We start from the raw sequence: 12,081 nt of genomic DNA, 5'->3' as shown, positions 1-12,081 counted from the left end.
TGGAATGTCAGTGGCTGCATGTCTTTAAGCATATTCAGAACAGAATACTAGTATACGACTTGTACTATCTCTGCCATAAAAATTTTTTTTATATATATATATTTAAAATAGTAAGAGTATACACTAGTGTGTGGTTCTAAATTCAGAGAGTGACTAAAGTAAACTTACTAAACTGACTAAACAGGTTAGTTAAAACAGTTGATATAATGATATTCCCTGATTTAAATATCATAGATTTTATAATGGTGCATTTTTTTTTATCGAATTCTTTTGATTTTGATCCTATAACTCTCCTAAATCAAGACGTTTAGTAAGTATTTTAACACACATGCACACTATAGTGTTATAAACATCCTTCTGTACATCATGGTTTGTTGGGTATATTTGTAAAGTTGACAATATAATTATATTTAATGTTAGTGTGATCCTGTTTCTGTATAGCACAAATATGGCACCAGCTTAAAGAGCGGCTCTCACCCCAAACTCAAAATAAATCATATTTTGCATATAAAAAATATAAATATATACATTTTTCTGATTTGTGACATATACTTATTATTAAATTGTATTATTATTATTTATTGTTATACATAATGTATATGAGTGTTTAATATTTGAGTTTGCATGTAATTCTCATTATTACTCAAACTAAAGGCAGTATAAATATTGCATTATGTATAAATACTTTACTATTTAGATGATATTTTTTTTTTTTATCTCTTAAAAAATCTTACTGGTTGTAAAATATAATTGATGTTAAATATGTTCTTGACAGGCTTCATGGGATTCACCCTTCTGAATGTTTCTCTTGGCCGATGCACTCGTGTCCATTCAAGCTGTAGGAAACAATGAAAATGAGATTGTTGAGGGTCTATATTTGTCCCACATTTTGTCCCCTGAAACGGCCCTCTCGAATAACATCAGGTATTCCTCTGTTTCTTTCCACTGGCTGTCTTTCACGAATGGAAGGCAAATATATTTCTTGGCCAGCTGTTGTATTTCTTCTGATTGGTCATGTACAGGACTAATTAGCTTCAGAAAGCGATACACTTTTCCTCCTGGACTGAAAACCTCCTCCGATTTCCCAGGTGCCTGTCTGTCTGAACAGACGCTCCGCTCGGAAACCTTCCCGTCTGCAGCTTTTGTGATTCTTAATAGATTACAATTAGAGATAGAGGGGCCTCTGGGAACAGGCATCCTTGATCCTGAATAGGCTTTTATGGGCTTTTTCTAGCGCGTAATGCGCATGAAGTGAGTTTTGATGGAGGTTATTCAGCCCGGTTATAATTGCAGACGTTACCTGGCGCTGCGTCTGGCCCCTCTATCTGTAGCCAAGAAGCCCCTGAACTCAAGGTTAGGTAATTATTTTCATAAGCATATGCTTTGCATTGTTGAAATCTTAACCGTTCTGGCGTCGAGGAGAGTCCAGGCTCTGGTGCCAGTTTATAGGAGTCCAAACAAAGTGTTTCTGCAGGTAATTCGTTTGCGTCTCCGTCTGGATTTGTGCAGGGATTTATAAGAAAATACACGGGAATTGAAGTCTTTGGACTTAATTTGGTTAATAATTTTGCAGTTAATATAATTTAATAACATTCTTAAATATAATTAATAAATTGGTTGCTAGGGTGTTCAGGGTGGTTGCTAGGGTGTTCTGTTGATAAGGTGCTCTGGCCTGGGTGGTTGTTAAGTGGTTGCTAGGGTGTTCTGAGTAGAGTGTAGGGCTGGGTATTGATTGATTTGATTTGATTTTGATTCACAATCGCTCAATCGTTTCGATATCCATAAATTTGGATAGCTATATCAGGTAAGTAGCTACATCAATTTATCTCAAGAAAAAAAAAGAAGAAAAAAACTCAGTCTGTGAACTATAGAGAGCCTAAGTCCCTCCCCTTCCGGTGGACCACCATGGGACCTTATTTCGGAAAAATATTGTATGGTAGTCAATGGCGAGAGACAACAAATATTTTGATCTCGTTTGAACTGTGGCCTGAATTACACATAATGATATTTGTCAATTTAAAAGATACATTTTAAAGTCAAGAAAGTCGCAGTTTGATGTAAAACTGTTGAGGTATAAGACTGTCAAAATACGTAATTACAAAGACTACAAACCCAAAGGGCACACATGTGACGTCATACCTTTTCTCTCAATGAATGAAGCTAACTTTACTGAAGCTAACATCTGTCATTTTTTTGTGTTTTGTACCAGACTGCACACATACGAGAGATGTAGTTCATTGAGCGATTTTCACATAAAACTAAATGTTAATCTTCTGTTTTATGACAAACTGCGACTTTCTTGACTTTCATAATCATCTTTTAAATTGACAAACATCATATGTGTAATTCAGGGCACAGTTCAGGCAGAATAAAAAGATAAGTTGTCTCTCGCCATTGACTACCATATATTTTTTCCGAAATAAGGTCCCATGAGCCGGAAGCGGAGGGGCGGGACTTAGGCTCTCTATTCAGGGAACCCTGTCAGTTTGTACATTACTATAATATTAAATATTAAAATGATCAGACTAAGCTACGTTCATTAGCCTATTACATTGCTATCAACTGCTTATTATATATTTTTAGATATAATAAACACTCAAATAAAAACCGATTTGTAGCCCTATACAAACATTGAATTAGCACAAAAGGCCGTTTTATAATAATAACTTTTTAATGATAATGTTTCCACTCCAATTCGTTTCTTAAATATATTCTTAAATGTAAACATAATGTAGGCTACAAAGTAGGCTACAAACATAAACTTGTTTTCGTGACGGATCTAATCAAACATGCATTAAATAAGACATCACTATAAGCTTAAGTAAAATGTAACCAATATAGTGCATATCTTTCGCAAAAATACTTTTTTTTTTCTCTTGCTAACAAACTGTCCAGCTGTGGACATCGAAAGGCTTTCCTGAGGGAAATGTGTGGGCTTACCGTTGGCGTTACACGTGACAGTTTGTTGATGACGTCTGTTCGCGGCTGAAACACTGATTGAGGCATAATACATTTCGGTAAGTTATACTGTATCTTTCAACATACCTTTGGATGTTCCCTCATGTTTATTTAGTGCTTTAATAGCCTACAGAGGAAGATATGATCATTTCACGTGCCGCTTGAACTGAGGCGCAACGATCGGTCACGCGCCACACTAAAAAGAGCGCCAAAACGACATTTATTATTTGAATTTCGTGATAAAATCGACAGAATTGAAAAGCTAAGACTTTGTTTTAAGTTAAGTTTTGTTAATGCATTAACAGAAAACAGCATCAATTAATAAGCTAGTGTGTTTGGGGTGGTTTCTAGATTGTTCTGTGGTTGTCAAGCGACTAGGATGTTCTGGGTGGTTGTTAAGTGGTTGCTAAGGTGTTCTGTGTGGTTAAGCGGTTACTAGGTTGTTGTTGTTGAGTGGTTCATACTGGTCTAGGTGTTGTTAAGCAGTTGCTAGGTCTAATGGTTGTTAGGGTTTTCTGGGTTGGGTATGTGATTTCAATGTTGTTTTGGTGCTCGTCAAGCAACTGCAAGGTTGTTCTGAGTGGTTGTTAATTGATTGCTTGGATGTTTTCAGCTGGATATTATATTGCTAGGGTGTTCTAGGTGGATGTTAAATTGTTCCTAGGTTGTTCTGGGTGGTTGTTAAGTGGTTGCTAGGGTATTTTATGTTGTTGGCTCAAGTCAAAAGGTGATGTCTCAAATCCTGTCCCAAAGAGTAACCAGTTGTCTGATCAAAAAGCCTGCAATCTATTGCAGTATTTTTATTCGAGCTATTCAAAAACCTTTTCTTATTGACCTTTTAATAAACCGTATACAGTATAATAGATAGCTAAGCATACTAACCAGTTAGCAATGTGCTTAGCCAAATATTATTAATATTAAAGTACACAAAAGAAGTTCTGCAGTCAATTTCTGTATATAGTTGACTTGCTCTTGGCAGGACAAATGTGTGGCAAAGATTTCTGGGTTAAAATGCTGATTCGGTGGGGAACATACAGAGATGTTCTTCTTCAACTCAGCAGCATAACTGTTTATGATAGAACTGAGTTTCGGTTCCATTTGGATCAGTGGATTCTGTTAAAGAGGTTGTTTGCGTTTCATTCATCATTCTGCAGAGAAGATCCTGCTTTATTCACTGTAAAAATGTATTGTTTCAAGTTAAAAAGTAAGCGTTCATGCTGCCTTATAATTTTAAGTTTAATCAGCTTAAATGTGAAGATATATTAACTGACAATTTGCTTTCCTGTAGCTCAGTGGTAAGAGCATTGCGTTAACAACGCAAGGTTGTGGGTTCGATCCCAGGGGATTGCACATACCTATGTATAAATGTATAGGATAATGCAATGTAAGTCGCTTTGGATAAAAGCGTCTGCCAAATGCATAAATGTAAATGTAAATGTAACTGACAATTTGGATATTTGAGTTAGGCTATGTCAAGTTATTTTAACATTAAATTTAAAGTAGTGCATTTTTATTTGATTACAGTAATAATTTTTCTTTTCAGCTTTTGAGGAAGGTTTATCATCATTGTATTGCATTGCATTATTATTAAAACTACATAAGCTTTGATCATACGCCTTTAGATATTATCTTACTAAGTCATATTATTGGGCGATAGGCCTATAGAGTGAAAAATTATAGGCTATTTAAATGCATTTTATTTTATGTAAGTAATATCTATACAGTTGCAAACTCATTGATTTACATTTCAAGCATCAGAATTTCATATTACTTTTTGCCCATATAAATATCAGCAGCAACTACACCAACTTCATATTTTTGCTCAGTTTGGGCCTCTGAATAAAATGTAGGTGTTTCTTCCTCCTCGAGCTTCATATTTTCACTATCATACTATATGAGTCATAAAAGCATGATGTATCAAATATGATAAACAATCACCATTCAGAATTGAATTGAGAATGGCCTTTAAAGGGTTAGTTCACCCAAAAATTGTATTTCTGTTAAAAAAAGAAAATTTGCTGACCTAGAACCATTGAAGTGCTTCACTAGGCATGTTTCCATTACAGATTTGCACAAAACTTTGCGATTTTTTTTCTAAATGTCGACAAAAAACTATTGCGAAAAGACGACGTTTCCATTAACCGATTTTATGCGACTAAAACGTCATTTTTTCCTCTTGCGATAATCATTCCAGAAATCATGGCAACGGATGTTGATAGGTTTATGTATATCCCAGCCACTGCTCTGGCCATTATTATTATTTGAAGGAGACGTATGTGTGTTACTCAAGCATTAATGGTAAGGAAAGACCCTTATACTTGGAGCGGCTGGTGTTTCTGTGTTTCTCCCTCATATCTGCTTCGAGGTCTTGATTGTGTCATTTTTTTGAGGTTTAGAATCCATTATTCCTGTAATTATTTAGTCTTTTATGAGTTTAATGAAGGACTCTGTCTCATATTCTGTCCAAACATACCGCGTCATCTACGTCAGCTGACCTGTAAATGCGCAAAAACTGTTTCCATTGTAGTTTTGCGAAATATTTCTTTTTCGAGTTACGTGAAAAACATGTAACTTTTTTTACGATAAATGGGAGTTTTTGCGAAATTGATGTGTTTCCATTGGGCGTATGTTCAATTCGCAATTTCCATTCGCGCAATTTGAAGGGTTATGGAATGGTAATGGCGGCTACTGTTTACAAAGTGAACAGCGTCAGAGACTGACACGGAAGAGAAGAAATGGTTGAATAAAGTGTTTATTTATTTATTTATTTTTGCGCACAAAAAATATTCTCGTCGCTTCATAACATTAGGGTTGAGCCACTGTAGTCACATGGACTATTTTAACAATGTCTTTACTACCTTTCTGGGCCTTGAAAGAAAGTGGTAATGTATGCTGTAGGTGGGGGTCAGGCTCTCAGATTTCATCAAAAATATCTTAATTTGTATTTCCAAAGATGAACGAAGGGCTTACGGGTTTGGAACGAGATGAGGGTGAGTAATTAATTACTGAATTTTCATTTTTGGGTGAACTAACCCTATAAATTCTAATTCAATTTCTGAATTTGAACTGAGGTAACAAACAGGAGGCAGAGGAAGTAGAACTACAGAGAATCTTCTTCCTCCAGAAGGGGGCGTTAGAGTCTCTCTCAGTGTCTGTATTTGAATACATTGTGTTTTTTTCTCTCTCTTTTTTTTTTTTTTGAGGCTGTCATTTGAGACTTGCCACTTGAGTCATTTTCTCCTGTGTCTCCTCTGTAAATACATAATGCAGAAAGTATAGGAGCTGGCACGCCGTCTGATTGCAGCTATTTCAAGTGATTACAGTAGAACGTCTCTGTCGCTGCTGCTCGTCCCTTAAACGCTGCAGGACGGAGCCCGCTGGGACCCCATTCCTCCATTATATCATTAGTCCTGCGGCCGGAGAAAACACGAGACGACTGCTTTTACTTATAGAGCTCTGACCGCAGCCGTCTGCTACTGTAACACACACTTCCCACCGGAAAATCACTCACATCTCATTCATGTCTCAAGTGTTTCCCCAAGAGCACAATGAGATTAAATGGAGGCTTTTGAGTCTCATGCTTCTCAGATATTTCTCCTGAGGAAAAAAATAACTCAAATAATCTCACGTGTCTCTCTAGAGTCTCAAAAGTGTGCAGGCAAGAGGCAGAGATCTCAATTTGAGCTCAAATGTTTCTCAGAACTTGTTCAGTCGTTTTTGGTTCAAAGCCGTGGTCACACTAGACTTAACCCTTTAAACATGAAAGTATTATACAATCATTTGAGACATTTCTCCTTATATAGAATCATTTTTACATGAAGGGTTCTTTAAAGCTGAGTCAGGAACCCCAGAGTTCTATATAGAACCCCTTTGAAGCTTTTATTGTAAGAGTGTAATGTATTGAACTTTGCTGTTGAAGGGCGTCTGAGAGAGTGAGAATGGGGGTTTTGTTGTATGAGGGTGGGCAGTAAGAGCTCAGACTGTAAACAGCTCTACGTGGCTGTTTGTTATTGAGTGTACTCGGGTTGGAGCCAACAGTAAAGCTGTCTGTGAATTGAAGTGGAATTCAATAAAGCGTCCGTTAGCTAGTAAACCCCACCGCCGGACCTTGACGCACCGTGACCCGCCACCAACCGCTTCACGATTACACCCATAAACCCTGAGGACCGGCCTCTCAGGACCAGCTTAAGCCTTTATTTATGAAGCATCTTAGTGAAGATCGGGTTCCGGCTTCAGATCCGTTATAAACTCATCTCAGATCATCACACTCAAGCTCAGATCATTTACACACACTGATCTGCAGACAAATAAACAACGTCTGCATGGAGATTTTCACAATAATCGTTTTGTAGCTCAACTAAGAAGCATAGACGGCTAATTAAGACCCAAAGCATGATAATTAAAGAAGCAAACAAACAGCTGAAGCCTTCTGTCCACACTGAGGAATGAAGAGAATTTTGGTAAATTATTATTTAATGATTGATCATTTAGCAAAAGGACTATCACATGGATATTTTCTGAATGCTGATGGATGAAAACAGCATTACAGTCATTTAGTGAAATACATGATATTCTAATTAATTAATTCATAAATGTATATATATATATATATATATATATATATATAAATTAATAAAGTAAACAATTTATAGAATATAAAAAATAAAGAACTAAAGAATGTATAAAATAATGTTTTATTAAAATTTGAAAACATAGGCTATTTTTATAGACCTGCACAAAATTATATTAATATTATTCATCAAAATAATTTGGTAGTTTATTATTTATTATATACTGTGTGTGTGTATATAATGTATTTATTTATAATGTAATATGTTATTAAATAATATGTTATCTAATAATATATGTTATTTAAATGTAATTTTTTTAATATAATGTAAAAAATTATGTTTATCATTCAAAATGATTGACTACAGTCCATCTTGGCAATTGTTATATATATATATATATATATATATATATATATATATATATATTATCTTTTATTTTTTTACTAATAAATATTCAGTGTTAAAAAATAAAATACAATGCATATAATTGCATATTTAAATGTTCCTTCATGTTTTAAGATTTAAATCGCAATCCCTTAGCAGTATCATTCATTATGGCAATTATATAACTCTTTCACTGCACTATTGGGTTCTGCAGTGAAGAACACATAGTGAATAACAACTTCCTACCTATTTTTATTGTGTTCTGTATGTCTGGTGGTGAACTATTAGATTATGTCTGTAATGTGTTTTAGTTTACTCTGAAATTGAATCATGTGAAAATATTTCTGTCCATTCAACAACGGAAATATTTCAGCCTGTTTTTGTTTGTAAGTACTATCACTGCCATCATTTTCCAATGTCTCACTTTCTATTTTTTGTCTTGACATTTAAAATTAGCACAGATTCCCAAGAGGTGTTTAGATGGGAATTGTGGGTTTTCTTGGAAATTTGTAATGTATTTGTAATTGATTTAATTGCGGTCATTAAACAGCACTGCCAGTATATCACACACACACACACACACACACACACACACACACACACACACACACACACACACACACACACACACACACACACACACACACTCAGGCTGACTAACAGAATGAGATAGACACTTGAAAACAATGCAATGTAGGCTAAATAAGTAAACATCACTTTAAAAAAAGGACAAATTATTTGTTCTTTTTTGATTAAACTCAACTCAAGTCTGGAAAAAGCCAGGAAAAAGTATTTACAATATAATATAAAAATAGAAATCATTCTAATATGATGTTTTGATGTTGTCTTTACTGACACTTTTGATTACTTTTATGCATCCTCTTTCTTACTGACACCAAATCTTGAACGGTAGTGTGTATACGTATGTTCCTCCAATACAATTTCAATCTGCTCATGCAATAAATGCAAAATCTCTGTTTCAGACTTTGGCCTAGAAAATTACAAGTTTGCCAACACAGGAAACTTTAATTTGTTTCATTGCCATTTTAATCCATTGATTTAGCTGACTTTTAATGCATGATATATCACTGTGAGAGAGATTGAGTGGACAGCAATCGTATTAGAACAGTTGTGGTTGAGCTTAAACCATCTAACACCAACATTACACTTCTTTTACCACACACACACACACACACACACACACACACACACACACACACACACACACACACACACACACACACACACACACACACACACACACACACACACACACACACAGCAACAATAGATACTCCAACTCACAAATCCATCCAGCCAAATATTTGCAGTTGAAAGCCGTGTTTCTGAAGAAACCACCCTTCATAATGTGTCGCGCTCTGCAGATTTATCTTGATTCTCCTGAGAGGGGAGAAACGGGCCTATTGTTATTATTATTATTATTTTTAGGAGTGTGAGCCCGGGTCCCTGTGTTATATACCAGCTGCTGTTATCTCTGGTGTCTTTTCAACAGGGGTTGTCTGTGATTTCTCTGGGTCATTTACACGGCAATATTAGTCTTACTGGAGCCTGGCGGTTTCTTGGCTCCCGAAGGTCGTTTATTAAAATCGTAACACGACAAAATACTGGAGCGTATTCTTCAATGTCATTTTCACACAAAACAACTGGGGGAAAAGGGCCGGTTTGATCTCGTAATTACTCAAATGTGAAGACGCCCGTCTATATGGGATCGTGTAGGTCAGTGTGAACGGGCATAAATCAAAGTGGAAAAGCCCATTTCTCATTTCGTGGGACGTGCAGCACCAGGGGGTTTGGGTCCGGCTCTAGAAACGACTGACTGTCTCCTTCTGTTCCTTTACGTGCGATAGAGACGGATTCATCAATATTTAGTCAGGGTATATGTATTGTATATTTGAACATGTGGTTTCACAATTTGTTTTAAGCTCAGTGAGTAAGAAGGGAAAATCAGCCAGGGTGGGTGGTTCAGGGCACAAATGCGTTATTGTTTGGGGAGACAGCCAGGACGCACTGAGCACGCTCAGTCTGAGGTATCATCATCATCATCATCATCATCATACGGGATCCATTCTAGAATGGTGTAGGGTTACTGCTGGTGGAACTTCAGTTAGCCTACACTCTTATGATTTAGTGAAGATGTAGTGCTTTTCTATGTAAAAACTCACTGCAGAAGTGATGTGGGTTGATGCCAGGCTGTTGCTAGGGTGTTCTGGGTGGTTGCTAAGGTGATGCCAGGTGGTTGTTAGGTTACTTTGTGGAACTTTTGAGATGAAACAGATTCTTGATGTTTCCTCATAGATTCATTGATGTTCCATCATATAGATTCATACAGTAGGCCTAGACTCTATTCTTTTATCATAGGCAACTTTGCAGATTAAACAGATTCTTGATGTTTCATCATAGATTCTCATCATAGTTTAATTTATAGATTCTTACAAATAAAGAACTAGGCTAGTTATTTTTTTTATCTCCTCTCTTTGTGGAACTTTGTGGATTCTTCTATGACTTAAGATTGTAAAAATCATTTATTTATTATAAATGCACAATTTGGCATATTTCATTGTGTTATTATCACAAATAAAACAATTGACTTCAAGCTCAAGTACTCAATATGATTACAAAATCTTTAACACATTTTTAACAATATTCATATAAAATAATATATATGTGTCACGTCATGGCTGTAGTAGAAATGTGCACAACGAAAGGAGTAGCCTAGAGTACAAACACAGTCTTTTTTAAATCCACAGTGATCTCAGGAGAAAACGCAAACACAACAAACTACCGGTAGATGATACCGGACAAATTAACTGATGAAACTCAGGACATAAATACATGGGGAGAGTAATCAAGAAATAATGGATCAGGTGTGTAGAACTAATTAACAATAAAGGAAACTACCTAGGGAACACAGGCAAACCAGAACAAATGGAAAACAGAACCAAAACACTATCAAACTAAAAATTAAAACAGAACATACACGTTACATTATGCCCCTACATTACGACTTCGCTCCATAAGAAGTCCAATTGAGGAGGGAGGGCAGGGGCTCTGGAGGAGGATGCAGAGCAGGCGAAGGGCAGGAAACCAGGGAAGATGACAGAAGGAGGAGTAGCCAGGCGGGGACCCAGAGAACAGCCAGGACGATGGCCCATGGTGACTTCGAGGGAGGGAGGAGCCATGGTAGAGACACCAGGGAGACGAATGATGGAGATGCCACTGATGGAAGTGGAACCCAAGGGAAAGACAGAGATGGAAACAAATTACACCGATGGCTTAGGAGACGAGTGTCCGAGGTGGAGCCGTTGTGACCAAGGACCAAGGCGGAGCCCGATGAGCCTGATGGAGCTGAAGGGGTGGAGGAACAAAGCGTAGCTGAAGGCCAGTTACTCTGTGGCACAGGTAGAGTGACGTCCAACCAAGGCAAAGCCGGAGGGACGAGGGAGCCTAGTGGAGCCGTAAGGGCGATTGTCCCCCGTGGAGCCAAGGTGGAGGCGACTGGTCGACGAGCCGAGGTGGAGAGACTGGCTCAGTGAGTGGAGGCGGAGGCAGGGGATCCTCTTGACTAGTTGGACCTATGGAAACATCCTCTTCCAATTCATCATTGCTCTATACTCGTACTCCACTAATAATTATTCTGTCAAACTAATAGGTATTCTGTCAAACAATGGCTATAGTAGTAACGTGCATAACGAAAGGAGTAGAGTACAAACACATTCCTTATTAAATCCACAATTGAAAACTCAGGAGAAATCTGTCACGGAACACACACAGGAAAAGGGTAGATCCAAGTGCAGTATTTATTAAAGGGCAATCCAATTCATAGTCATCCAGGCAGGGGTCAAAATCCATATTAGCAATCCAAAAACAGGAAACACAAACAAGAACAGGCAAGAACAAACTTCAGAAGTGTGGTGACATCAAACAACGACTCCGTGACATGGACTGAAACAGACAGGGTATTTATACACAGATACTAACAAGGTGACGGGAAACAGCTGTGTGCAATGATCAATGATTAGACAGAACAGGATGATGGGAAATGTAGTGCATGAGAGAATGACACCGTGGGGGACAAGGACCTCTAGTGGACACCCGGGGAAACACAAACCAGACACTGTGACATAACCCCCCCTCTACGGAGCGGCTA

The sequence above is a fragment of the Leuciscus leuciscus genome (genome assembly GCF_965113295.1).
Source record: "Leuciscus leuciscus genome assembly, chromosome: 1".
NCBI classification, from domain to species: domain Eukaryota; kingdom Metazoa; phylum Chordata; class Actinopteri; order Cypriniformes; family Leuciscidae; genus Leuciscus; species Leuciscus leuciscus.
The sequence above is the reverse complement of the archived record's forward strand: the minus strand, read 5'-3'. Positions refer to the sequence as shown.